We start from the raw sequence: 24,923 nt of genomic DNA, 5'->3' as shown, positions 1-24,923 counted from the left end.
AAGTGCTTGCACAGTACCAAGATTTTTTATGGGATTAACAAGACATCATACTTAAAGGTATATAAATTTGCATAATATTAAAAGTTAAAGTTGGATCAATTTATTGATATTGCCTAAAAATGTAATGTTTTTTCAACTTAAATTTTCTGAGTTTAAGTGAAATAATTAAAGTTAAAATGTTTAAATATTAGGTGTTCCTAATTGAAGTAAGTTTTTTAAGTAGAGACGCTTTTTTGGTTTTACAGTTTATGACAGGTAAATAAAATACCATAAAATGTAAATAACATCTACAATAGCATTATCAACCTCAAAAATTGCAAAGTATCTACAAGATTGCAGTGACATCATTACATGTAAAGTGATATTAATAGTGTCATGATTCTGCCCTCTTGTCATTGCTTTATTCTAGTCTTGAGGCAGAATCATGATAGACTCATGTTTTGTGTGCCTGCACGTGGCCTTTTTGTTGGGCTGCGTGCTTGCGTGTCTTGTCACTTTATCCCCGCTCCCTTGTCATCCTCTTGCCTTCATTGACTAATCCTTGTCACCTGTACCCCTCATTAATTTACCCCTATTTAAGGTCCTTGTGCTCTGTGTTCTGTCTGGTATTGTTAGCTCTGTTCTTGATCCGTTCCTGAGTTAAGTTAAGTTAAGTTAAGTTAAGTTAAGTTAAGTTAAGTTAAGTTAAGTTAAGTTAAGTTAAGTTAAGTTAAGTTAAGTTAAGTCAAGTCAAGTCTAGTAAGCCAAGTTCATTGAATGTTGTTATTGTGTTGTCTAGTCAAGTTCAGTCTAGTTAATGTCAAAGTCTAGTCAAGTTTAGTATTATGTACTATTCGCACAGGATTAGTATTACCTGGGGACCCTGTGTGATTTAGAAAATACCTCCCTACGTCTGAGTTTCGTGTGGCCGGTTCGCACGGGATAAGCAAAGCCTGTGATTTCACTCAAATTTACTGACTTATCTCCCTGATATAATGTTGAGGCTTTGCATAACACTATCACGCAGCACCGCGACATGCTGTAAAAGGTACCTTTACCAAATCATATTTCGTTGGCTGATCATACAGTGAGTGAACGTGTGGGGAAAAAAGTGAAACTGAGATGACAGAATTAGCGTCCTCTGCCTCTAGATGCCGTTTTAAAGATTAAAATTACTTTTAACTATCTGATCAACACAAATACAAGGCGCCAAAATATGATTGCTTACCAGCATTAAAACCGCTTTTAATAAAAACCGAATTTCACCGCTCCGTGGACGAGGAGGCAGCAGCCAATGTAACGTCTGGCTGTATATTAACTGACTGAACACTTGACTCTCGCCTGGGCATTTAGATATGCAAGTTTTTCATCAACAATATCTGCGTGAAACATTAACATCATGATCATCTGCCGACTCGACTGTTTCAGCACGTCCTCTACGGAGAGTCTGCTTTATTAACGGCTTTTCGTTCGCTCCGCGTGAGCTAAATGTTTTTGTTCTGTACTTTTTTACTCGCATATATTTCTACATATTTTCAACCAAGGAACACACGGAATATAATATAAGTTATTATGAATAGCAGTTAAGCTTGTTCTGAAATGATGAAAAAAGCCAAATGACTAAAAATGATCTTACAACAACTTAATTTCAAACGTTATAGATACAAATTGAAAATGTCCTAATATGTATTGCCTTCAAGCCTAAACAAAGTTCTTTAATATAATATATATATTCTCATAGGGGAAAGATAGCACCCTGCGTTCTACCTCAGTGCATCTCGTTGTTCTGGATTTAAGTAATAATCTTATTTTAATAAACAAGGTATACCACGCTAGTAAGCCACGCAAAATCACCGCAAATGAAATTCCTTTACCACGACATCCATAGCGCCACCTAAACTTAGAGATCGCAAATATTGACAGTTCTGCATATTTTTAATCATCAAGATGGACGAGAGAGACTGATTAGAAGTTTAAAATTAGAAATATACTAATAAAGTCCTCAAGTTTCACAATGAAAGCCAAAAAAATCGAAGGGATGTGTCTCTGTATGTGCGCTTCACAGCTGCAGTGCGAGAGGCGCAGAAACTGAGAAAATAAATAAATAAAAAAGGCTCACTGGTAACAAATGCTGGCCAAATTACAGAGATGCCTATTCGCACGGGACTAATATTATCAGAGGACCTCGGTGTTCGGCGAAATATGGTAGGTCATTTGCGGAGGAATTTTTACTTTACAAATTACAGACATGGCCGATTCGCACGGGATTAAGATCACAGACAACCTCTGTAATTATTACAAATCACTAGAGGTCACCAGGTAATACTAATCCCGTGCGAATAGGGCTTTAGTCAGTCCTAGTTATTGTTTCTTATTTAATGTGCTTTGCTCCCACGTGGGCTCTGTTTATTTATTAATAAAGTCATCTTTGTTTTCCATCTGTCTGCGCTTGGGTTCGTTCTCATTCTAATCATGACAAAGAGTATAAAACCCTGACCCCAAGCATAATGTTAGCAATGAGCAAACCAAATGTGAAAGTGACAAAAATGGCAAAAATTACAATTGTGTTTAAGTGGAGAAATCCAGCTTAACTTGATCATCTTGTTCAGGCTTGATCACAAGTATTTTTTATCTAAGTGTTTGCAAACTTTAGTATTTTCTTAAACAGCTTGTCAGTGAAATGAAAATGATATGATTCATCATCTTAATTTTTTAAATAGCACTACGTTTGTAACATGTTAACATGTTTTAACATGTTAAAATCTTAATCAAAATGGTGCAAATCTTGTAAAATAAACGTATGTACTTATTTGTAATATTGTTAAACATTTCTTGAAGCAAATTTAAATTAATATATTTAAATACTAATATAATTGTAATGTCTTCATGATTCATGAATGTATGGTGTCACATGCTGCTGTGAATGTACCGTTGCCGGCTTTCTATGGGCTGATTCAGAGGTTAAGGGCGGCCATTTTAGGTTGAAATCATTGTAGTCCTCAGTTTGCAGCACTTAAGTCAGCACTTAAGAATGAGTCTTACACTTTACTTAAAAGTGTTTATAAATACTCTTTATAAATGTCTCCTATTGTGAAACTGTCCTACTCCTTACTAAGAATTTTTTGACACTTAAGTCATAGCTTAAGACTATTCTCTTAAGAGAATTTCTGAGAAGTTTTATACATACAGGCCCAGGAATTTTTTAAGTCTTAAGTTTCTGAGACACTGTTTCATTTACATTGTTATGTTAATGTGAAATACTTTGTTAAGATCACATTAGATGGCATGAACTCACCCTGATGGTTGTCGGTTATTAAAAAATGTAATCAAAACAGTTTAGTGATGAAAGAAATGGGAAAAATGATACTCTCTCACTCACAATCTCTCTATTGTATGATAACTGAACTAAAATCACAACACAAGTCAATCCTGTTTCTTCATATGATGTTTTTTTGATACAGAATATGATGAATGACATGAATATATATAACAAAATATCCAATTCAGTTTACCTTGATGGCTATTTTCTGTTTCAATCTCTCGTCCTATTGCTGCAGACCTTATGGTCAAGTGGTGTAACCAGTGTTTTGTCTGAAAGACTAATATTATACAAAAAAGATCATATGAATAATAATTTAATACTCTACTACACTGTAATAATGGGTATTTAAACGATTTGTACTTAAATGGTCAAAGAATAGACATAAAACAAGATGTTTACAGCATATGGTTTTGCTCAGTACAATGAAAAACCCATACAATTTAAATTTAGAAATAAATATAATAAAAAACATATTCTCATAGGATATTACTAATTAAAGAACTATTTTCATGCGAACTCATGAGGTGTAAAATATTAGATATTAGTCATTTTTTGTGACTATCTATCTATTGACAACATATTTTGTTAAAAATAGTATAAATGTCATATTAAATAATAATTAATGGCGTTATCCTTTAAGGTTTTCTGACAGTCTTATCAAACTTAACAGCGACATAAACACTTGACACAGACACAAAATTGAGCATCTCTGTTCTAGTTTAATTTGATGGACCAAAGACAGACACAAAAAAGACACTTAAAAACGTCAAGTAAAGAAAATAATTAACATAGCGATCAGCGTTATCCCTTAAGGTTTTGTGACCGTCTTATCAAACTTCACGAAAAACATCCAACGTTGATCAAAGCAGAAGTATTTACAAACAAAACAAATACTTTTACGATTTCATTTCAGTGATTTATAATTAAATTCAGATAATTTAGTAAGTTCTACTTACTTTTAGTGTCTAGAGATATTCGCCGACGGTAAATACAGTTACCTGAGGATGAACTATAACATTGTCTCCGTCAGTAACCAATCAGAACACTGTTTGCACGGGGCACCTGTTTCGACGCATATAATTGGCTCTTTTGCCCCCCTTGGAGCGGCAACTGTTTCGAAGCATATGATTGGCTCTTTTGCCACGCTGTTGTTAGGACTCTGTTCGGATTTGTTAGGAGTTGTTAGGACTTGTTAGGACTTTGTTAGGAATTGTTAGGACTTCTTAAAGCAGTCCAATTAGTGGAGGGTACGAGGTGGCCGAGTGGTTAAGGTGATGGACTGCTAATCCGTTGTGCTCTGCACGCGTGGGTTCGAATCCCATCCTCATCGTTGTGACGTTGAACTTTCTTTAAGACGCAACATTTCCGAAGCTTACGTTGTTTCTCACACCTCTAGGAGTGATCTGCTACCCATTAGACAAAGCAACGTGTTTTCGTTGCACCAGTTTTGAAGTGCTTACAATCCAGAGTCTCTGATGGACACTTGAGTGTTTTCAGACTTTAAAGTTTCAGACTATGTGCCAACTGTCTAGAAAGTGGTAAAGACTGGGTTGAGCGGATTTACCTTTGTTGATGTTTGCTGTAAGAGGAAAAGAACAGGAATCATAACAACTGAAAAACCTTAGCGGAATGGTTGAAAACATACGTTGTCTCTAGCACAATTTTTATAGGTCAGTGCTAGAGCGTTTAAACGCAGATAGGGAGGTCTAACCGTTCACTTGGACATTATCAAGACAGCTTTAACTGTGGTGAAGCATAACACATGTTGGTTTTTCAATTCTTCAGTCACGTGTGTTCTCATAGGGGGTATAGCTCAGTGGTAGAGCATTTGACTGCAGATCAAGAGGTCCCCGGTTCAAATCCGGGGGCCCCCTTAAGCCTGTATGTCCGTAACCTCTTGCGGTAGTTTGCCGCGTTAATCTTTCGGACTCAAAGTTCATCATGGATCCTTTTCACGTAGGTCCTGGAGTGCAGCAGTCCTGCAGAGTGTAGCTCCAGCTCCAATCAGGCCCACATGAACAGGCTAACCAAGGTCTAAAGGTCACCTGAGAACCACAGGTGGATGAGGTTTATTCAGGGTTGGAAATAAAATCTGCAGCATTGCGGCACTTCAGGACCGGCGTTGCCTACCCCTGTTCTAACGCTAAAGACGAGCATACACTGTGCCATTTCAGCACAGTCGTGGCTAAATGCCAACGTACACTATACGAGTAAATCCCATGCGATGTGAAGCCAAAGTTCACAAATTGTGTGCTCACACTATAGCAGGGGTCTTTGACCCGGCTCCTGGTGAGCTTCCGCCCTGCAGATTTTAGCTCCAACCCCAATGAAACTTAGCTGAAGCAGCTTATCAAGGTGTTCAAGGTTGCTTGATAATTACAGACTGTTGTGTTGGAGGTGGGTTGAAACTGAAGTCTGCAGGACAGTAGCCGACCAGCAGCAGGTTTGGAAATATCTGCGTTATTCGGTCAGATCGCAGAGCTGAGACTTGACTGCTCACACGTCATCTCTGAAACAAATCGGAGAGATATCCAAACTAAGAAGTGTGTAGCTGTTTGCCGGTTTCAGAAGAAGCATCCATGCATTTCTGGGAAATGCACCGCCTTTCTCATACAGTTTGTGCGGTCCCTTCAAACGATCGCAAAATATGTGACAAAATGCTTTGATACAACCAAGTGTCAGAGCATGTGGGTTTCTGTAGTGTAGTGGTTATCACGTTCGCCTAACACGCGAAAGGTCCTCGGTTCGAAACCGGGCAGAAACAGTGTTTTCCTTTTGATACGCTGCGAGTTAAATTCCTTTCTTGAGCCACGTTACTCCTTGTATCATGAAGCACTTTTAAAGTTACACACAGTTCCGCCCGTCACATTCGCTTCACGCATGAAAGGTGGCCAGTTCTCAAGTGGGCGAAAAGCATTGCCCCTTTGGGAAGTGTTGCACAGAGAGAAAGTGTGTGGCCAAATCTATCAAAATAAACATTGAATCCAAAGGAACAGGTTTCTGTGGTGATGTGGTTATCACAAATGTCCTCGGTTCGACTGAAATAAACACTTTGTTAGAGATATGACAGGGTTTTGGTCATGTTGATTTAACAACCTCAACAGTTACATCAGTTTGATGCACGTTATTGTAAACCTGATCGTCGGTTAGTGTTAGTTGAACGGACGGCAGGTAAGTGTACTGAGGTTTAGTCAACATTACCCAGCCAGTTGGCTGTGTACATAAGCCAATGAAAACCTCTTGTTCCCTTTAAATAAAGTCTTGAATGTCTCCTTTGGTTTTTGCCTGTTTTATGTCGAAATCCGATGAAAACTATTTTGAAAAAGAACCCCAATCAATTAAAGGTCAGTCTTTGAAATTATTTCTAAACATGTCTAAGGCGATGGATTGCTCATGCACAGTTCTCTTCAGGCGTTTCCCTTCTGTCAGGCCAAAATGAACGCTTTCTAAAAGATAACGTTTAATTACACCAACAACGGAAACAATTTGATGCACGCTACTACGTACTTGGTGGTAATTTAGGAATCGCAAAATGCCCCACAGCAGCGGTTACGGGAAAGTCTCACAGGACAACCTCACAGGACGAGGTGGCCGAGTGGTTAAGGCGATGGACTGCTAATCCATTGTGCTCTGCACGCGTGGGTATGAATCCCATCCTCGTCGTTGTGACATTGAACTTTCTTTAAGACGCAACATTTCCGAAGCTTACGTTGTTTCTCACACCTCTAGGAGTGTTCTGCTACCCATTAGACAAAGCAACGTGTTTTCGTTGCACCAGTTTTGAAGTGCTTACAATCCAGAGTCTCTGATGGACACTTGAGTGTTTTCAGACTTTAAAGTTTCAGACTATGTGCCAACTGTCTAGAAAGTGGTAAAGACTGGGTTGAGCGGATTTACCTTTGTTGATGTTTGCTGTAAGAGGAACAGAACAGGAATCATAACAACTGAAAAACCTTAGCGGAATGGTTGAAAACATACGTTGTCTCTAGCACAATTTTTATAGGTCAGTGCTAGAGCGTTTAAACGCAGATAGGGAGGTCTAACCGTTCACTTGGACATTATCAAGACAGCTTTAACTGTGGTGAAGCATAACACATGTTGGTTTTTCAATTCTTCAGTCACGTGTGTTCTCATAGGGGGTATAGCTCAGTGGTAGAGCATTTGACTGCAGATCAAGAGGTCCCCGGTTCAAATCCGGGGGCCCCCTTAAGCCTGTATGTCCGTAACCTCTTGCGGTAGTTTGCCGCGTTAATCTTTCGGACTCAAAGTTCATCATGGATCCTTTTCACGTAGGTCCTGGAGTGCAGCAGTCCTGCAGAGTGTAGCTCCAGCTCCAATCAGGCCCACATGAACAGGCTAACCAAGGTCTAAAGGTCACCTGAGAACCACAGGTGGATGAGGTTTATTCAGGGTTGGAAATAAAATCTGCAGCATTGCGGCACTTCAGGACCGGCGTTGCCTACCCCTGTTCTAACGCTAAAGACGAGCATACACTGTGCCATTTCAGCACAGTCGTGGCTAAATGCCAACGTACACTATACGAGTAAATCCCATGCGATGTGAAGCCAAAGTTCACAAATTGTGTGCTCACACTATAGCAGGGGTCTTTGACCCTGCTCCTGGTGAGCTTCCGCCCTGCAGATTTTAGCTCCAACCCCAATGAAACTTAGCTGAAGCAGCTTATCAAGGTGTTCAAGGTTGCTTGATAATTACAGACTGTTGTGTTGGAGGTGGGTTGAAACTGAAGTCTGCAGGACAGTAGCCGACCAGCAGCAGGTTTGGAAATATCTGCGTTATTCGGTCAGATCGCAGAGCTGAGACTTGACTGCTCACACGTCATCTCTGAAACAAATCGGAGAGATATCCAAACTAAGAAGTGTGTAGCTGTTTGCCGGTTTCAGAAGAAGCATCCATGCATTTCTGGGAAATGCACCGCCTTTCTCATACAGTTTGTGCGGTCCCTTCAAACGATCGCAAAATATGTGACAAAATGCTTTGATACAACCAAGTGTCAGAGCATGTGGGTTTCTGTAGTGTAGTGGTTATCACGTTCGCCTAACACGCGAAAGGTGCTCGGTTCGAAACCGGGCAGAAACAGTGTTTTCCTTTTGATACGCTGCGAGTTAAATTCCTTTCTTGAGCCACGTTACTCCTTGTATCATGAAGCACTTTTAAAGTTACACACAGTTCCGCCTGTCACATTCGCTTCACGCATGAAAGGTGGCCAGTTCTCAAGTGGGCGAAAAGCATTGCCCCTTTGGGAAGTGTTGCACAGAGAGAAAGTGTGTGGCCAAATCTATCAAAATAAACATTGAATCCAAAGGAACAGGTTTCTGTGGTGATGTGGTTATCACAAATGTCCTCGGTTCGACTGAAATAAACACTTTGTTAGAGATATGACAGGGTTTTGGTCATGTTGATTTAACAACCTCAACAGTTACATCAGTTTGATGCACGTTATTGTAAACCTGATCGTCGGTTAGTGTTAGTTGAACGGACGGCAGGTAAGTGTACTGAGGTTTAGTCAACATTACCCAGCCAGTTGGCTGTGTACATAAGCCAATGAAAACCTCTTGTTCCCTTTAAATAAAGTCTTGAATGTCTCCTTTGGTTTTTGCCTGTTTTATGTCGAAATCCGATGAAAACTATTTTGAAAAAGAACCCCAATCAATTAAAGGTCAGTCTTTGAAATTATTTCTAAACATGTCTAAGGCGATGGATTGCTCATGCACAGTTCTCTTCAGGCGTTTCCCTTCTGTCAGGCCAAAATGAACGCTTTCTAAAAGATAACGTTTAATTACACCAACAACGGAAACAATTTGATGCACGCTACTACGTACTTGGTGGTAATTTAGGAATCGCAAAATGCCCCACAGCAGCGGTTACGGGAAAGTCTCACAGGACAACCTCACAGGACGAGGTGGCCGAGTGGTTAAGGCGATGGACTGCTAATCCATTGTGCTCTGCACGCGTGGGTATGAATCCCATCCTCGTCGTTGTGACATTGAACTTTCTTTAAGACGCAACATTTCCGAAGCTTACGTTGTTTCTCACACCTCTAGGAGTGTTCTGCTACCCATTAGACAAAGCAACGTGTTTTCGTTGCACCAGTTTTGAAGTGCTTACAATCCAGAGTCTCTGATGGACACTTGAGTGTTTTCAGACTTTAAAGTTTCAGACTATGTGCCAACTGTCTAGAAAGTGGTAAAGACTGGGTTGAGCGGATTTACCTTTGTTGATGTTTGCTGTAAGAGGAACAGAACAGGAATCATAACAACTGAAAAACCTTAGCGGAATGGTTGAAAACATACGTTGTCTCTAGCACAATTTTTATAGGTCAGTGCTAGAGCGTTTAAACGCAGATAGGGAGGTCTAACCGTTCACTTGGACATTATCAAGACAGCTTTAACTGTGGTGAAGCATAACACATGTTGGTTTTTCAATTCTTCAGTCACGTGTGTTCTCATAGGGGGTATAGCTCAGTGGTAGAGCATTTGACTGCAGATCAAGAGGTCCCCGGTTCAAATCCGGGTGCCCTCTTAAGCCTGTACGTCCGTAACCTCTTGCGGTAGTTTGCCACGTTAATCTTTCGGACTCAAAGTTCATCATGGATCCTTTTCACATAGGTCCTGGAGTGCAGCAGTCCTGCAGAGTTTAGCTCCAGCTCCAATCAGGCCCACATGAACAGGCTAACCAAGGTCTAAAGGTCACCTGAGAACCACAGGTGGATGAGGTTTATTCAGGGTTGGAAATAAAATCTGCAGCATTGCGGCACTTCAGGACCGGCGTTGCCTACCCCTGTTCTAACGCTAAAGACGAGCATACACTGTGCCATTTCAGCACAGTCGTGGCTAAATGCCAACGTACACTATACGAGTAAATCCCATGCGATGTGAAGCCAAAGTTCACAAATTGTGTGCTCACACTATAGCAGGGGTCTTTGACCCTGCTCCTGGTGAGCTTCCGCCCTGCAGATTTTAGCTCCAACCCCAATGAAACTTAGCTGAAGCAGCTTATCAAGGTGTTCAAGGTTGCTTGATAATTACAGACTGTTGTGTTGGAGGTGGGTTGAAACTGAAGTCTGCAGGACAGTAGCCGACCAGCAGCAGGTTTGGAAATATCTGCGTTATTCGGTCAGATCTTAGAGCTGAGACTTGACTGCTCACACGTCATCTCTGAAACAAATCGGAGAGATATCCAAACTAAGAAGTGTGTAGCTGTTTGCCGGTTTCAGAAGAAGCATCCATGCATTTCTGGGAAATGCACCGCCTTTCTCATACAGTTTGTGCGGTCCCTTCAAACGATCGCAAAATATGTGACAAAATGTGTTGATACAACCAAGTGTCAGAGCATGTGGGTTTCTGTAGTGTAGTGGTTATCACGTTCGCCTAACACGCGAAAGGTCCTTGGTTCGAAACCGGGCAGAAACAGTGTATGCCTTTTGATACGCTGCGAGTTAAATTTCTTTCTTGAGCCACGTTACTTCTTGTATCATGAAGCACTTTTAAAGTTACACACAGTTCCGCCCGTCACATTCGCTTCACGCATGAAAGGTGGCCAGTTCTCAAGTGGGCGAAAAGCATTGCCCCTTTGGGAAGTGTTGCACAGAGAGAAAGTGTGTGGCCAAATCTATCAAAATAAACATAGAATCTAAAGGAACAGGTTTCTGTGGTGATGTGGTTATCACAAATGTCCTCGGTTCGACTGAAATAAACACTTTGTTAGAGATATGACAGGGTTTTGGTCATGTTGATTTAACAACCTCAACAGTTACATCAGTTTGATGCACGTTATTGTAAACCTGATCGTCGGTTAGTGTTAGTTGAATGGACGGCAGGTAAGTGTACTGAGGTTTAGTCAACATTACACAGCCAGTTGGCTGTGTACATAAGCCAATGAAAACCTCTTGTTCCCTTTAAATAAAGTCTTGAATGTCTCCTTTGGTTTTTGCCTGTTTCATGTCGAAATCCGATGAAAACTATTTTGAAAAAGAACCCCAATCAATTAAAGGTCAGTCCTTGAAATTATTTCTAAACATGTCTAAGGCGATGGATTGCTCATGCACAGTTCTCTTCAGGCGTTTCCCTTCTGTCAGGCCAAAATGAACGTTTTCTAAAAGATAACGTTTAATTACACCAACAACGGAAACAATTTGATGCACGCTACTACGTACTTGGTGATAATTTAGGAATCGCAAAATGCCCCACAGCAGGCGTTACGGGAAAGTCTCACAGGACAGCCTCACAGGACGAGGTGGCCGAGTGGTTAAGGCGATGGACTGCTAATCCATTGTGCTCTGCATGCGTGGGTTCGAATCCCATCCTCGTTGTTGTGACGTTGAACTTTCTTTAAGACGCAACATTGCCGAAGCTTACGTTGTTTCTCACACCTCTAGGAGTGATCTGCTACCCATTAGACAAAGCAACGTGTTTTCGTTGCACCAGTTTTGAAGTGCTTACAATCCAGAGTCTCTGATGGACACTTGAGTGTTTTCAGACTTCAAAGTTTCAGACTATGTGCCAACTGTCTAGAAAGTGGTAAAGACTGGGTTGAGCGGATTTTCCTTTGTTGATGTTTGCTGTAAGAAGAACAGAACAGGAATCATAACAACTGAAAAACCTTAGCGGAATGGTTGAAAACATACGTTGTCTCTAGCACAATTTTTATAGGTCAGTGCTAGAGCGTTTAAACGCAGATAGGGAGGTCTAACCGTTCACTTGGACATTATCAAGACAGCTTTAACTGTGGTGAAGCATAACACATGTTGGTTTTTCAATTCTTCAGTCACGTGTGTTCTCATAGGGGGTATAGCTCAGTGGTAGAGCATTTGACTGCAGATCAAGAGGTCCCCGGTTCAAATCCGGGTTCCCCCTTAAGCCTGTATGTCCGTAACCTCTTGCGGTAGTTTGCCGCGTTAATCTTTCGGACTCAAAGTTCATCATGGATCCTTTTCACGTAGGTCCTGGAGTGCAGCAGTCCTGCAGAGTTTAGCTCCAGCTCCAATCAGGCTCACATGAACAGGCTAACCAAGGTCTAAAGGTCACCTGAGAACCACAGGTGGATGAGGTTTATTCAGGGTTGGAAATAAAATCTGCAGCATTGCGGCACTTCAGGACCGGCGTTGCCTACCCCTGTTCTAACGCTAAAGACGAGCATACACTGTGCCATTTCAGCACAGTCGTGGCTAAATGCCACATACACTATACGAGTAAATCCCATGCGATGTGAAGCCAAAGTTCACAAATTGTGTGCTCACACTATAGCAGGGGTCTTTGACCCTGCTCCTGGTGAGCTTCCGCCCTGCAGATTTTAGCTCCAACCCCAATGAAACTTAGCTGAAGCAGCTTATCAAGGTGTTCAAGGTTGCTTGATAATTACAGACTGTTGTGTTGGAGGTGGGTTGAAACTGAAGTCTGCAGGACAGTAGCCGACCAGCAGCAGGTTTGGAAATATCTGCGTTATTCGGTCAGATCGCAGAGCTGAGACTTGACTGCTCACACGTCATCTCTGAAACAAATCGGAGAGATATCCAAACTAAGAAGTGTGTAGCTGTTTGCCGGTTTCAGAAGAAGCATCCATGCATTTCTGGGAAATGCACCGCCTTTCTCATACAGTTTGTGCGGTCCCTTCAAACGATCGCAAAATATGTGACAAAATGCGTTGATACAACCAAGTGTCAGAGCATGTGGGTTTCTGTAGTGTAGTGGTTATCACGTTCGCCTAACACGCGAAAGGTCCTCGGTTCGAAGCCGGGCAGAAACAGTGTGTTCTTTTGATACGCTGCGAGTTAAATTCCTTTCTTGAGCCACGTTACTCCTTGTATCATGAAGCACTTTTAAAGTTACACACAGTTCCGCCCGTCACATTCGCTTCACGCATGAAAGGTGGCCAGTTCTCAAGTGGGCGAAAAGCATTGCCCCTTTGGGAAGTGTTGCACAGAGAGAAAGTGTGTGGCCAAATCTATCAAAATAAACATAGAATCCAAAGGAACAGGTTTCTGTGGTGATGTGGTTATCACAAATGTCCTCGGTTCGACTGAAATAAACACTTTGTTAGAGATATGACAGGGTTTTGGTCATGTTGATTTAACAACCTCAACAGTTACATCAGTTTGATGCACGTTATTGTAAACCTGATCGTCGGTTAGTGTTAGTTGAACGGACGGCAGGTAAGTGTACTGAGGTTTAGTCAACATTACCCAGCCAGTTGGCTGTGTACATAAGCCAATGAAAACCTCTTGTTCCCTTTAAATAAAGTCTTGAATGTCTCCTTTGGTTTTTGCCTGTTTCATGTCGAAATCCGATGAAAACTATTTTGAAAAAGAACCCCAATCAATTAAAGGTCAGTCCTTGAAATTATTTCTAAACATGTCTAAGGCGATGGATTGCTCATGCACAGTTCTCTTCAGGCGTTTCCCTTCTGTCAGGCCAAAATGAACGCTTTCTAAAAGATAACGTTTAATTACACCAACAACGGAAACAATTTGATGCACGCTACTACGTACTTGGTGGTAATTTAGGAATCGCAAAATGCCCCACAGCAGGCGTTACGGGAAAGTCTCACAGGACAGCCTCACAGGACAAGGTGGCCGAGTGATTAAGGCGATGGACTGCTAATCCATTGTGCTCTGCACGCGTGGGTACGAATCCCATCCTCGTCGTTGTGACGTTGAACTTTCTTTAAGACGCAACATTTCCGAAGCTTACGTTGTTTCTCACACCTCTAGGAGTGATCTGCTACCCATTAGACAAAGCAACATGTTTTCGTTGCACCAGTTTTGAAGTGCTTACAATCCAGAGTCTCTGATGGACACTTGAGTGTTTTCAGACTTTAAAGTTTCAGACTATGTGCCAACTGTCTAGAAAGTGGTAAAGACTGGGTTGAGCGGATTTACCTTTGTTGATGTTTGCTGTAAGAGGAACAGAACAGGAATCATAACAACTGAAAAACCTTAGCGGAATGGTTGAAAACATACGTTGTCTCTAGCACAATTTTTAAAGGTCAGTGCTAGAGCGTTTAAACGCAGATAGGGAGGTCTAACCGTTCACTTGGACATTATCAAGACAGCTTTAACTGTGGTGAAGCATAACACATGTTGGTTTTTCAATTCTTCAGTCACGTGTAACATCTGGCTGGACGTCCACTGGAGGTCTCTTCAGTCTGGGTCGTTAACGGTTTCATGCTGTGACCCTAGAATGAGTTTTGTCACCAGGTCTGCTTGGACGCTTTAATCAGAAGATCCTAATCTCCTGATAACACACATTTCCAGACCTATCGACTCTCTCTCTCTGGCTGTTTTATTGTGCCAATCTAAGCAAATTAACACCTCAAAGCAAACTTCAAACCGTGAGCAGAGACGAAGCAGCCATGACACAAAAATGTGTCTGTCTAAGATCACAGCTAAGACCAAAATAAATTGGTTTAAATTGTATATATTATATATCCTTGTATTGCATGTTTGTATCTGTAATGAACCACTTTCTTGTAACACTATAGGGATGCTTTGTTCATCTTAGCATGTCTCATAAATACTATTTGATGTGTGTTTCAAACCATACCTTGTTTACACTCTTAATAACCCCCTTTTCCTTTCCTGATCAATGATGTGCATCATCTTACCATAACTGATATCAAACTTGTTAAATATTAATCAAAATTATTATTTAACAAAATCTTTAGCATAGTCCATCTATGCAAATGAGTCTGGTAAAACAAAGACAAAGTTTTCCTACTCTATCAACACCCTTTTGGATTGGTCATCTGAACTTCAAGGGGTTGGTCTAAACTCAGGTTAAGAGGCCTGCACCCCAATTCATCGAGGCTCACAGCGCACAGCTCACGCTTGTATGTATAGTTAGTCTTGTGTGTTTTTGTAGTGTAACGTAGTTTAATAAACCGGTTTTGCATTTCACAATTGAATTGTTTCTATGTTCAATGCTCATGAAATAAATGTCACTTAATCTGCCGTTAAGATCTTAAAGCTACATGCTTAAAAATACTTTATAGCAGTAAGAAGGTTAATTTTAAAGGCCATGAAATTAACATTTCTTAGACGTTAATATACGATTATGGATATATGTCTTCGGTGGACGAACATATTAATTAATTGTTATTATTAATTCTGCTACGCCAGGTAAAACCTGATAAACTTGTATAATTAATTACCGTTAGTTATACATAATATTCCCTTTTGAGCTAAAATCTAAGATTCCCTTGGGAATCCCCGTAGTATTACAGTCGGAGGTTTATAGTGTTTCAAATAACTTTATTCCCCTCCTCCCGCTGAATCGCTACATATTAATGGTGGAGAATGCGGGCAGATTTAAACATTATTTCTGAGCAAAAACAGTTAACAGGTCAAATGTGTTTTGCATTGTGTGAATGAAAAGAACTATCAGCTATAACTGATTTCGTTCTTATATTGGTATGAATGAAAATGTAATTTCCTGTATCATTTTCAGGACATAACAGACTCGCGCCCCTGTTATGTATAGTTAACTGCAGTCTTTAAGGTAACCGCATTACCGTCTGATTCCGCCTAATAAAGAGTATAATTCCTTTATTTTGAGCGAAGCGGTGGTCGAGTGAGTACTCCCATCTGATAAGGCCTTTTTGTTATCTCCAGGAAATTATTTACAATTTGAGAAGCTGTCTATTGTATTTTTCCATTTTATTCACGTACGTGGATTTTTAAAATTGTAAGCACCGAGGGAAAAACTTTTCAATTTTAAAGGAGATAAACCTTGATCAAGTAACTTATGTCAACGGAGAAGAAAGCCCGTTAGACTTTTATTTATTGTGTGTCCCGGTAACGTAAGCCAAAACTGGCACCGGACGAACACAGCTCAAATTACATCCGTCGTCTTAGCAACGCAGCGGTCGCCGATGTAATTATTGTATGGAAGCGAATCTTTGTCAGTTTAAAGCGTACTACCTAGTTCTAACACTAGATGTCAGTCTTGAGTGTCTAACACTTCTCCTTCTCTCTCACTTTACGCCTGACTTCCGCTTTTTTTGTTTGTTGGGCGAAATATCGCCATCTGGTGGGGAAAGCTCGTTTGGTCCTCTCATAAACTCTTTTGGGAGTGTATGACAGGAGTCAAACTGGGATTTCTGACCTTACTTCGATATCTAGGTTATTTTACTACTTTGTAGTTTTGTTTCCTACATATTGAATGTTATGGTCTTAAATTATAAATAATAATTAATATTGCTGTGGCTTTATTAATTTATTATTTCTTTATTTAATTTTTTTTAAATTTTGATTTATCTTATTTTTATTTTATTTCATTTTTGCTGTTCTCTCTCACTCCTTAGTACTTCTTATTCTCTTTTCTATTGTAGAGATTGTATTTTAATTAAGTTTAAATTTAAATTTAATGCAGTTTGATTTATTTTAAATTTTAATTGAATTAATTCTTTACTGTGAATAGAATCTAGCCCCACAAGTCCCATTCTCAGTGAATTCATTTATGTTTTAACTGGTGCAATAGGATAAGCCCCCTGTCCCTTGCAAGTTGGGCCTAGCCCAGCCACTCTAGCTAAGCCACTCCCCTAGCTCGCATGACTTCATAGTGCCCTCTCCCTGTAAGGCCCTGTCATTAAATCTAGGGTAGAGAACCTGCTAAGCTAAAACAGGGATCCCCTTTTCATCCCTATTTTCATCTCCTATCCTTTTCATTTCTCAGCCTTCTGACTTTGTCTGTTTGGCTGTCTTATTTTCTTTTCAGTTTTATTTTTATTTGAATCTTTTTTTTTCCCATTTTATTTTATTTGTTTTATTTTCAACAATTTATCTTTCTCACCTTCTATTTGCTTTTTATTTTATTTTATCATTATAATTAATTAACTTTAATTATTTTGATCTTATTTTTATTTTTGGGCTGAAAGACCATATCTGCACAAACCATGAGAAAATGTATTAGTAATGCGACCGATTAACCAAATGTCTGAAGCGACCAATAGGTTAAAACACATCGTCCATTCACTAAACTTTTTCCCTTTTTACCCACACTAATTATCTGCGCCGCCGAAGCAAGGCCCCGATAATAGTTTTTATTTTTGCCACTAGCTGATCACGTCAGTTAGACCCACATAGCCCATATTTTTTTTTTTATTCATTTTAGCTCGTTTAAATTCTGCGGACTTGTATTGGCTCTTTGTGTGTTTTGTCACCCACCAGTGCGCCAACGTGTCCAGATCACCCAGCCCTGCCAACCACTGTGACCAGCTGGAGGCATGGCTCAACGATCCGACATCTGACCTCCTGCCCAATGTCGCCAACGATCTGCAGTGCCGAGACCGAGAGCAACGGGATGGCAACCTGGACGAGATCATAGCCCGTGATTCAACACAGAGCTACAGCCACAAGGAGATGGCAAGGATCACAGGTGCCATCGCTCACAACCTCATCATTCAGCTAAAGCGGGACGAAAGGAACGTCACCCACCTGGAACAGGATGCAGCAACGCTAAAGCTCCAAGCAAAGGAAGCCTGGAGGAATCAGGAGGACGCGCAGACTCGTCTAGATCGGCTGACACAGGAATCCAAGGATCAGCAGCAGCTGATCGAGGATGAACACAAGAGGATAAAGAATGAGGCGAGACAACTTCACAAGGCCATCTCACAACTCCACACAGACACCGAGCACAGAGAGCAGCGGGAAAAGACCGCCAAAGAGGATCTGGGAAAGCTCCTGCAGGCCAAAAGTCTTCTGGTAAGAGCCAAGGCAGAACAGAAAGAACGTGATGCCAAGTCCAAGGCCTACGAAAACCACCTGCAAGCTGCTCAAGCTGAAATTCAATTTCTTGTTCAGCAACATCACCAACCTAAGGACGAACGTGATTCCGTCCAAAAAGAACTTTTATATGGTTTCAGAATGCAAGCTGAACCATTGAGAGAGAAAGCATCATTTTCCTCTCATCCAATCAGTGTCTCTGCACTCCCCCACCAAAGTTTCGTGCTGAAAAGGAGGGGGGGGGTGAGAGCCCACTGTTAAGAACTTTGCCAGCCAGCGTCCACAACCCTCTCACAAGAACACAAGGGGGGTGGGGCCAACACCTTTCCCAATGATGTCTACAGACACATGGCGTGGCCCAAAGACCTTGACAAGCTGGCCAGAAACAGTCCAACATTTAGTCCAAACACTGCAGGTGTCCATGACATCCACGCTTACCTGCAGAACATTGACTTTTATGTGCGCACGCTGCCGAATGTAACCACGAGAGACCAGCTGTATCTGCTATGGATTACTTCCAGCCATTAGGTGAGGAGCTTCCTGGACCGGCAGTCAGAAAGTGTCAAGTTGGATTATAAGGAGCTGCAAATGGCCTTGATAGAAGAGTTTTCAGATCGAGAATCACGATGAGGACTAATCGCTGCAATGGACTTAAAACAAAGCAGAAATTAAACTCCACAGGCCTACTACTACAACTGACTTTCAGTCTACTCCAGCTCACAAAACGAGCCAAGAATGGAGGAAACATCAAGATCCTCCCCCTGCAAAGCTTTATTTTACCGTAATGCAACACTTAGGATTTATGGCCTACCCTCACCTGACGACAACCAGACAGCTGCAGGACTTCGTCCATAAAGCCTACGGTAAACAAAAGCCACCTCTGAAAAGACTGTCATCCTTTCTTTCTCTGAAAATTACCCCAAAACGGCCACTGGAGGGCGAACAACAGCGCCACAGTAAAGGACATTTCAGCAGAGAGCCAAGAGGATCGAAGGACTTCACAGCCAAGATCATCAGACAGCCAGAGAACAGCGTCCATGGAAACCATCCTGCATCTGTCAGAATGGGAAGTCCAAACAGTCAACAGATGGACCCGGTTCGACACACAGTGAACAAAGCTAAGTCTGAACTGTCACAAAAGCAAAGCGACACATACACATCTGAGTCAGCAGAGATTTTGAAAATAGTGAAGAAGTCAAATCCAAAGGAGGCCTCACAAGGAGGACCGCGAGGATGAACCGAACTATTTATCACTAGCAGCAGCACTGGAATACAGCAAGAACTTTCCAGAAAACCCTCCTGCAAGCAACACTTAAATCTCTGCCACTCATCACGTTACCATCGATCCAGTCATTGCAAAAATCAGTGACTTTGGCACACAAACTGTATTTCAAACATCAACCAGTCAGATTCAGCAGGTACCAGGAAAGTGCTGTGTTAGACATCTGTTTCCCTACAGAATCACTGAAGACCAGCCTTAACTGCCTTCCAGTTACCACACAAAACCTGGTACTAAGGCCCTGGGAAACCTGAATGAGAGAGGAGTAGCTAAAAGACTCTATTTAGCAACCACCGTGAAACACAAGGTCAGATTGGAAACCCTCGCCAACACTGGAGCTGATCTAATGCTGATGTCATTCCAGCTTTTCACAAGACTCCAGAACAACGATGAAGCACAAGATCTGACCCTCAACCCACAAAGGTGTATGCTGAATATGCAGTCTCACAGCCAAACTGCAACAGGTGCTTTCCATCCACCTGACCATCGGTCCTATGAGACTTCTACACCCTGTGTAAATCTCACCAGTAGACACATATCCTCTTTTCATTGGCAAAGACTTTTTAGATAGTTTTGAGCCTTTAACAGACTTTACAAAGTAAAAATTTGGGCTCAGGTGAGAGAAATTCTACCTTTTCACTCAGAAAATCATCTGAAGTACATTGCCAAGTCACAAAGTTATGGATTACCCAGCAGCCAGTCGCGAGAACATCGTCTCAGACCAAAAGTTCAAGTTCACTGTTGTGCACATTACAAACAGCCCACCCACCCGCCCAACTGTGATTGCACTGACCTGCTGCCAACACACGCCCACCACCACAGTGCCCATCACATAGCCACTTACACTGGCTCCACATATCTCAAACAGTGACATAGCTGCATTACATGCCTCCGACACCACCATACAAGCTATGTCAACCACCTCTCAGACCCCTCCACCTGCCCTATCATGAACTCTGACCTCATTGCTACACCAGCCCTTAAATGTCTTAACGACATGTAACACCTGCTGCATATACAACATCACATCCTCTTATATGTCCCTGACGACCGCACTACACCAAAGCATGTGGTTCTTCATTGACATAGGGGGGTCCTACAGATGTATGCGCATGACACAGCATGTGCCAGACACCAAGTCGCAAGAGCCACGTACAAACCACTGAAACAGGTGGCATACTGGCCCTGGATGCAGCAGGACTTAGCAGAATGCATCAAAGGATGCCTGGTTTGCTGCTAACTACAATCGGCTAACCCAAACCACAGAGCACCACTGCAAAGAACAGGTGCTAATTTTGGTCAGACTTTAAGACTTTTAGGCTGGGTAAACTGCTACCCAGGTCGACGAGGGGCAACAAACATTTACTCATGGTCATTTGCCAATTCACACAGTGGGTCGAGCCTCCCAGCACCCAATGACACTGCTCAAAACACAGCACCTCTACACATGATCCACATCTTCGCCAGGTTCGAACTGCCACTGAGAGTCAACTCAGATAGAGGTACCCATTTCACAGCTGAAATTATTAAAGATGTGTGGAAACCCCTAGGCGCACACGCCCAACTCCACATCAGCATCATCCCTCCTCATCGGACCAAGTGAAAGAACCAAGCAGACTGTGGCTAGCATGTCAAAGAAATGTGTCTCAGCAAATCAGATGGACTGGGATCGGAAACTCCCCTTTAGTGTTATGGCTATCAGATCGACCCCAAATTAATTTACTGGTGTGTCTCCCTTCAAACCATTGACGGGACGGCAGATGACACTGCCAGTACACCTGTTGTACCAACCTTGAGATTCCAATCTCATCACAGCCAACACCACTCACCAGAATCCCAATGAACTTCACAGGCATCTGGAAACCTTCGCTTCCGCCCGGGAACAGCTACAGAAGATGGCTGAGGGCTAGAAGGCAGACTACGACTGGAAGTCATCATGAGAGGAACTGGACGTGGATGACAATGTTTGGTACAACAGCTTTGCACAGCCACTTCACACAACTCACCAGGGACTGTCGAAGGAAGTTCTGCCACGCTGGACAGGACCCCATCAGATTGTGGACAAAATCTCTGCTGTTGCATACCAGACCAGGATGGACAGGGAGGAGAAAGAAACAATCTTCAGATGGGTCCATCATAACACAACCAACACACTAAACATTGAGGCATAACAGAAAAGGGGGGACTAGTTCCAACTAGACCAAACCGCCTCCTTACTGCCTCCCCACCAAACAAGCAGCTGCATCTTGCATCAAACCTGCGCAGGTGCAGCCGCACAAAAGACATTCACCATCTCTGCCCAAGCATTCCTTTTTATTTTTAAGGACAACACTGATGACATCTATGGGCTGCAGCCCATGAAGATCGACTCCCAGTGTTCCGCTTCGGTTAAACCACTAGCCGATGCCACTAACACTCGTAGGTGACTGATGGCTGTTCAACACCCCAGCCTACACAAACACGTTAACCTACAAACCACCCACATCAGTCTGCACAACCAGACAAAGTGGATTCAAACTCCAAAGGATGTGATTCTCCACATTGATGACCTGGCACTTGATCACCTTCCCAGTGAGTAGTACCACATCAAACTGGAAATCTCAACTTTCTTCAGGGACCACCACTTCATCGTAAACCCTGAACTGGAAATGAGGATTGCATAAGGGAGGACCCAAACTAATTGATGTCACAGACTTCAACACTGTCCTCCAGAGACTCGCTCAGATGCCCACTACAGACAGCCTTTGTGTTGTCTGATCTTGGACTGCCACTGACACGGTACTGTGCCTCTCCGCAGGAATAGGATACATCCTTACTCTCAGCCTAACCTTCATCCCATAATGAAGAGTCAACGGGATGCAAGAGTTCAGCGAACAGGTGCACAACTGTCCTCCTGTTGGACATTCAAATGGAACCGTGGAAGGCAGCACACCCAGGCAGAGCCAGAGCCCAATCTCATTCAAATCACCCTTTGCCTATTTGACAGAACGCTGCAGACAATTAAGAAACACCTGCCATCCAGACTTCATGACCTGCCTGATCATCGCCCGCCAAAGTCTCCCTGGACTTTAACGGTCGTGAAGGGGGGAATATGTAACATCTGGCTGGACGTCCACTGGAGGTCTCTTCAGTCTGGGTCGTTAACGGTTTCATGCTGTGACCCTAGAATGAGTTTTGTCACCAGGTCTGCTTGGACGCTTTAATCAGAAGATCCTAATCTCCTGATAACACACATTTCCAGACCTATCGACTCTCTCTCTGGCTGTTTTATTGTGCCAATCTAAGCAAATTAACACCTCAAAGCAAACTTCAAACCGTGAGCAGAGACGAAGCAGCCATGACACAAAAATGTGTCTGTCTAAGATCACAGCTAAGACCAAAATAAATTGGTTTAAATTGTATATATTATATATCCTTGTATTGCATGTTTGTATCTGTAATGAACCACTTTCTTGTAACACTATAGGGATGCTTTGTTCATCTTAGCATGTCTCATAAATACTATTTGATGTGTGTTTCAAACCATACCTTGTTTACACTCTTAATAACCCCCTTTTCCTTTCCTGATCAATGATGTGCATCATCTTACCATAACTGATATCAAACTTGTTAAATATTAATCAAAATTATTATTTAACAAAATCTTTAGCATAGTCCATCTATGCAAATGAGTCTGGTAAAACAAAGACAAAGTTTTCCTACTCTATCAACACCCTTTTGGATTGGTCATCTGAACTTCAAGGGGTTGGTCTAAACTCAGGTTAAGAGGCCTGCACCCCAATTCATCGAGGCTCACAGCGCACAGCTCACGCTTGTATGTATAGTTAGTCTTGTGTGTTTTTGTAGTGTAACGTAGTTTAATAAACCGGTTTTGCATTTCACAATTGAATTGTTTCTATGTTCAATGCTCATGAAATAAATGTCACTTAATCTGCCGTTAAGATCTTAAAGCTACATGCTTAAAAATACTTTATAGCAGTAAGAAGGTTAATTTTAAAGGCCATGAAATTAACATTTCTTAGACGTTAATATACGATTATGGATATATGTCTTCGGTGGACGAACATATTAATTAATTGTTATTATTAATTCTGCTACGCCAGGTAAAACCTGATAAACTTGTATAATTAATTACCGTTAGTTATACATAATATTCCCTTTTGAGCTAAAATCTAAGATTCCCTTGGGAATCCCCGTAGTATTACAGTCGGAGGTTTATAGTGTTTCAAATAACTTTATTCCCCTCCTCCCGCTGAATCGCTACACACGTGTGTTCTCATAGGGGGTATAGCTCAGTGGTAGAGCATTTGACTGCAGATCAAGAGTTCCCCGGTTCAAATCCGGGTGCCCCCTTAAGCCTGTACGTCCGTAACCTCTTGCGGTAGTTTGCCACGTTAATCTTTCGGACTCAAAGTTCATCATGGATCCTTTTCACGTAGGTCCTGGAGTGCAGCAGTCCTGCAGAGTTTAGCTCCAGCTCCAATCAGGCCCACATGAACAGGCTAACCAAGGTCTAAAGGTCACCTGAGAACCACAGGTGGATGAGGTTTATTCAGGGTTGGAAATAAAATCTGCAGCATTGCGGCACTTCAGGACCGGCGTTGCCTACCCCTGTTCTAACGCTAAAGACGAGCATACACTGTGCCATTTCAGCACAGTCGTGGCTAAATGCCAACGTACACTATACGAGTAAATCCCATGCGATGTGAAGCCAAAGTTCACAAATTGTGTGCTCACACTATAGCAGGGGTCTTTGACCCTGCTCCTGGTGAGCTTCCGCCCTGCAGATTTTAGCTCCAACCCCAATGAAACTTAGCTGAAGCAGCTTATCAAGGTGTTCAAGGTTGCTTGATAATTACAGACTGTTGTGTTGGAGGTGGGTTGAAACTGAAGTCTGCAGGACAGTAGCCAACCAGCAGCAGGTTTGGAAATATCTGCGTTATTCGGTCAGATCGCAGAGCTGAGACTTGACTGCTCACACGTCATCTCTGAAACAAATCGGAGAGATATCCAAACTAAGAAGTGTGTAGCTGTTTGCCGGTTTCAGAAGAAGCATCCATGCATTTCCTGGAAATGCACCGCCTTTCTCATACAGTTTGTGCGGTCCCTTCAAACGATCGCAAAATATGTGACAAAATGTGTTGATACAACCAAGTGTCAGAGCATGTGGGTTTCTGTAGTGTAGTGGTTATCACGTTCGCCTAACACGCGAAAGGCCCTCGGTTCGATACCGGGCAGAAACAGTGTATGCCTTTTGATACGCTGCGAGTTAAATTTCTTTCTTGAGCCACGTTACTTCTTGTATCATGAAGCACTTTTAAAGTTACACACAGTTCCGCCCGTCACATTCGCTTCACGCATGAAAGGTGGCCAGTTCTCAAGTGGGCGAAAAGCATTGCCCCTTTGGGAAGTGTTGCACAGAGAGAAAGTGTGTGGCCAAATCTATCAAAATAAACATAGAATCTAAAGGAACAGGTTTCTGTGGTGATGTGGTTATCACAAATGTCCTCGGTTCGACTGAAATAAACACTTTGTTAGAGATATGACAGGGTTTTGGTCATGTTGATTTAACAACCTCAACAGTTACATCAGTTTGATGCACGTTA

The 24,923-nt window shown here is 42.1% G+C and overlaps 15 non-coding genes across 15 annotated transcripts; all 15 read left to right on the top strand.

Annotated features, from left to right (window-relative positions):
* The first annotated feature begins 4,547 nt into the window (after positions 1-4,547).
* On the top strand, positions 4,548-4,631 carry trnas-gcu (transfer RNA serine (anticodon GCU)). Its single transcript has one exon. It is a non-coding gene; the product is annotated as a tRNA-Ser (tRNA).
* Positions 4,632-5,103: 472 nt separating this feature from the next.
* trnac-gca (transfer RNA cysteine (anticodon GCA)) lies at positions 5,104-5,175 on the top strand. Its single transcript has one exon. It is a non-coding gene; the product is annotated as a tRNA-Cys (tRNA).
* An 817-nt stretch (positions 5,176-5,992) lies between these two features.
* trnav-aac (transfer RNA valine (anticodon AAC)) lies at positions 5,993-6,065 on the top strand. Its single transcript has one exon. It is a non-coding gene; the product is annotated as a tRNA-Val (tRNA).
* Positions 6,066-6,882: 817 nt separating this feature from the next.
* Positions 6,883-6,964, top strand: trnas-gcu (transfer RNA serine (anticodon GCU)). Its single transcript has one exon. It is a non-coding gene; the product is annotated as a tRNA-Ser (tRNA).
* A 472-nt stretch (positions 6,965-7,436) lies between these two features.
* trnac-gca (transfer RNA cysteine (anticodon GCA)) lies at positions 7,437-7,508 on the top strand. The gene has a single exon. It is a non-coding gene; the product is annotated as a tRNA-Cys (tRNA).
* Positions 7,509-8,325: 817 nt separating this feature from the next.
* trnav-aac (transfer RNA valine (anticodon AAC)) lies at positions 8,326-8,398 on the top strand. Its single transcript has one exon. It is a non-coding gene; the product is annotated as a tRNA-Val (tRNA).
* An 817-nt stretch (positions 8,399-9,215) lies between these two features.
* trnas-gcu (transfer RNA serine (anticodon GCU)) lies at positions 9,216-9,297 on the top strand. Its single transcript has one exon. It is a non-coding gene; the product is annotated as a tRNA-Ser (tRNA).
* Positions 9,298-9,769: 472 nt separating this feature from the next.
* On the top strand, positions 9,770-9,841 carry trnac-gca (transfer RNA cysteine (anticodon GCA)). Its single transcript has one exon. It is a non-coding gene; the product is annotated as a tRNA-Cys (tRNA).
* Positions 9,842-10,658: 817 nt separating this feature from the next.
* On the top strand, positions 10,659-10,731 carry trnav-aac (transfer RNA valine (anticodon AAC)). The gene has a single exon. It is a non-coding gene; the product is annotated as a tRNA-Val (tRNA).
* Positions 10,732-11,548: 817 nt separating this feature from the next.
* Positions 11,549-11,630, top strand: trnas-gcu (transfer RNA serine (anticodon GCU)). Its single transcript has one exon. It is a non-coding gene; the product is annotated as a tRNA-Ser (tRNA).
* Positions 11,631-12,102: 472 nt separating this feature from the next.
* Positions 12,103-12,174, top strand: trnac-gca (transfer RNA cysteine (anticodon GCA)). Its single transcript has one exon. It is a non-coding gene; the product is annotated as a tRNA-Cys (tRNA).
* Positions 12,175-12,990: 816 nt separating this feature from the next.
* On the top strand, positions 12,991-13,063 carry trnav-aac (transfer RNA valine (anticodon AAC)). The gene has a single exon. It is a non-coding gene; the product is annotated as a tRNA-Val (tRNA).
* An 816-nt stretch (positions 13,064-13,879) lies between these two features.
* trnas-gcu (transfer RNA serine (anticodon GCU)) lies at positions 13,880-13,961 on the top strand. The gene has a single exon. It is a non-coding gene; the product is annotated as a tRNA-Ser (tRNA).
* A 9,637-nt stretch (positions 13,962-23,598) lies between these two features.
* On the top strand, positions 23,599-23,670 carry trnac-gca (transfer RNA cysteine (anticodon GCA)). Its single transcript has one exon. It is a non-coding gene; the product is annotated as a tRNA-Cys (tRNA).
* An 817-nt stretch (positions 23,671-24,487) lies between these two features.
* Positions 24,488-24,560, top strand: trnav-aac (transfer RNA valine (anticodon AAC)). Its single transcript has one exon. It is a non-coding gene; the product is annotated as a tRNA-Val (tRNA).
* Positions 24,561-24,923: the final 363 nt, after the last annotated feature.

This window comes from Paramisgurnus dabryanus, chromosome 14 (assembly GCF_030506205.2).
Source record: "Paramisgurnus dabryanus chromosome 14, PD_genome_1.1, whole genome shotgun sequence".
NCBI lineage: Eukaryota > Metazoa > Chordata > Actinopteri > Cypriniformes > Cobitidae > Paramisgurnus > Paramisgurnus dabryanus.
Note: the sequence above shows the minus strand (reverse complement) of the source record. Positions and strands in the feature narration are given on the sequence as shown.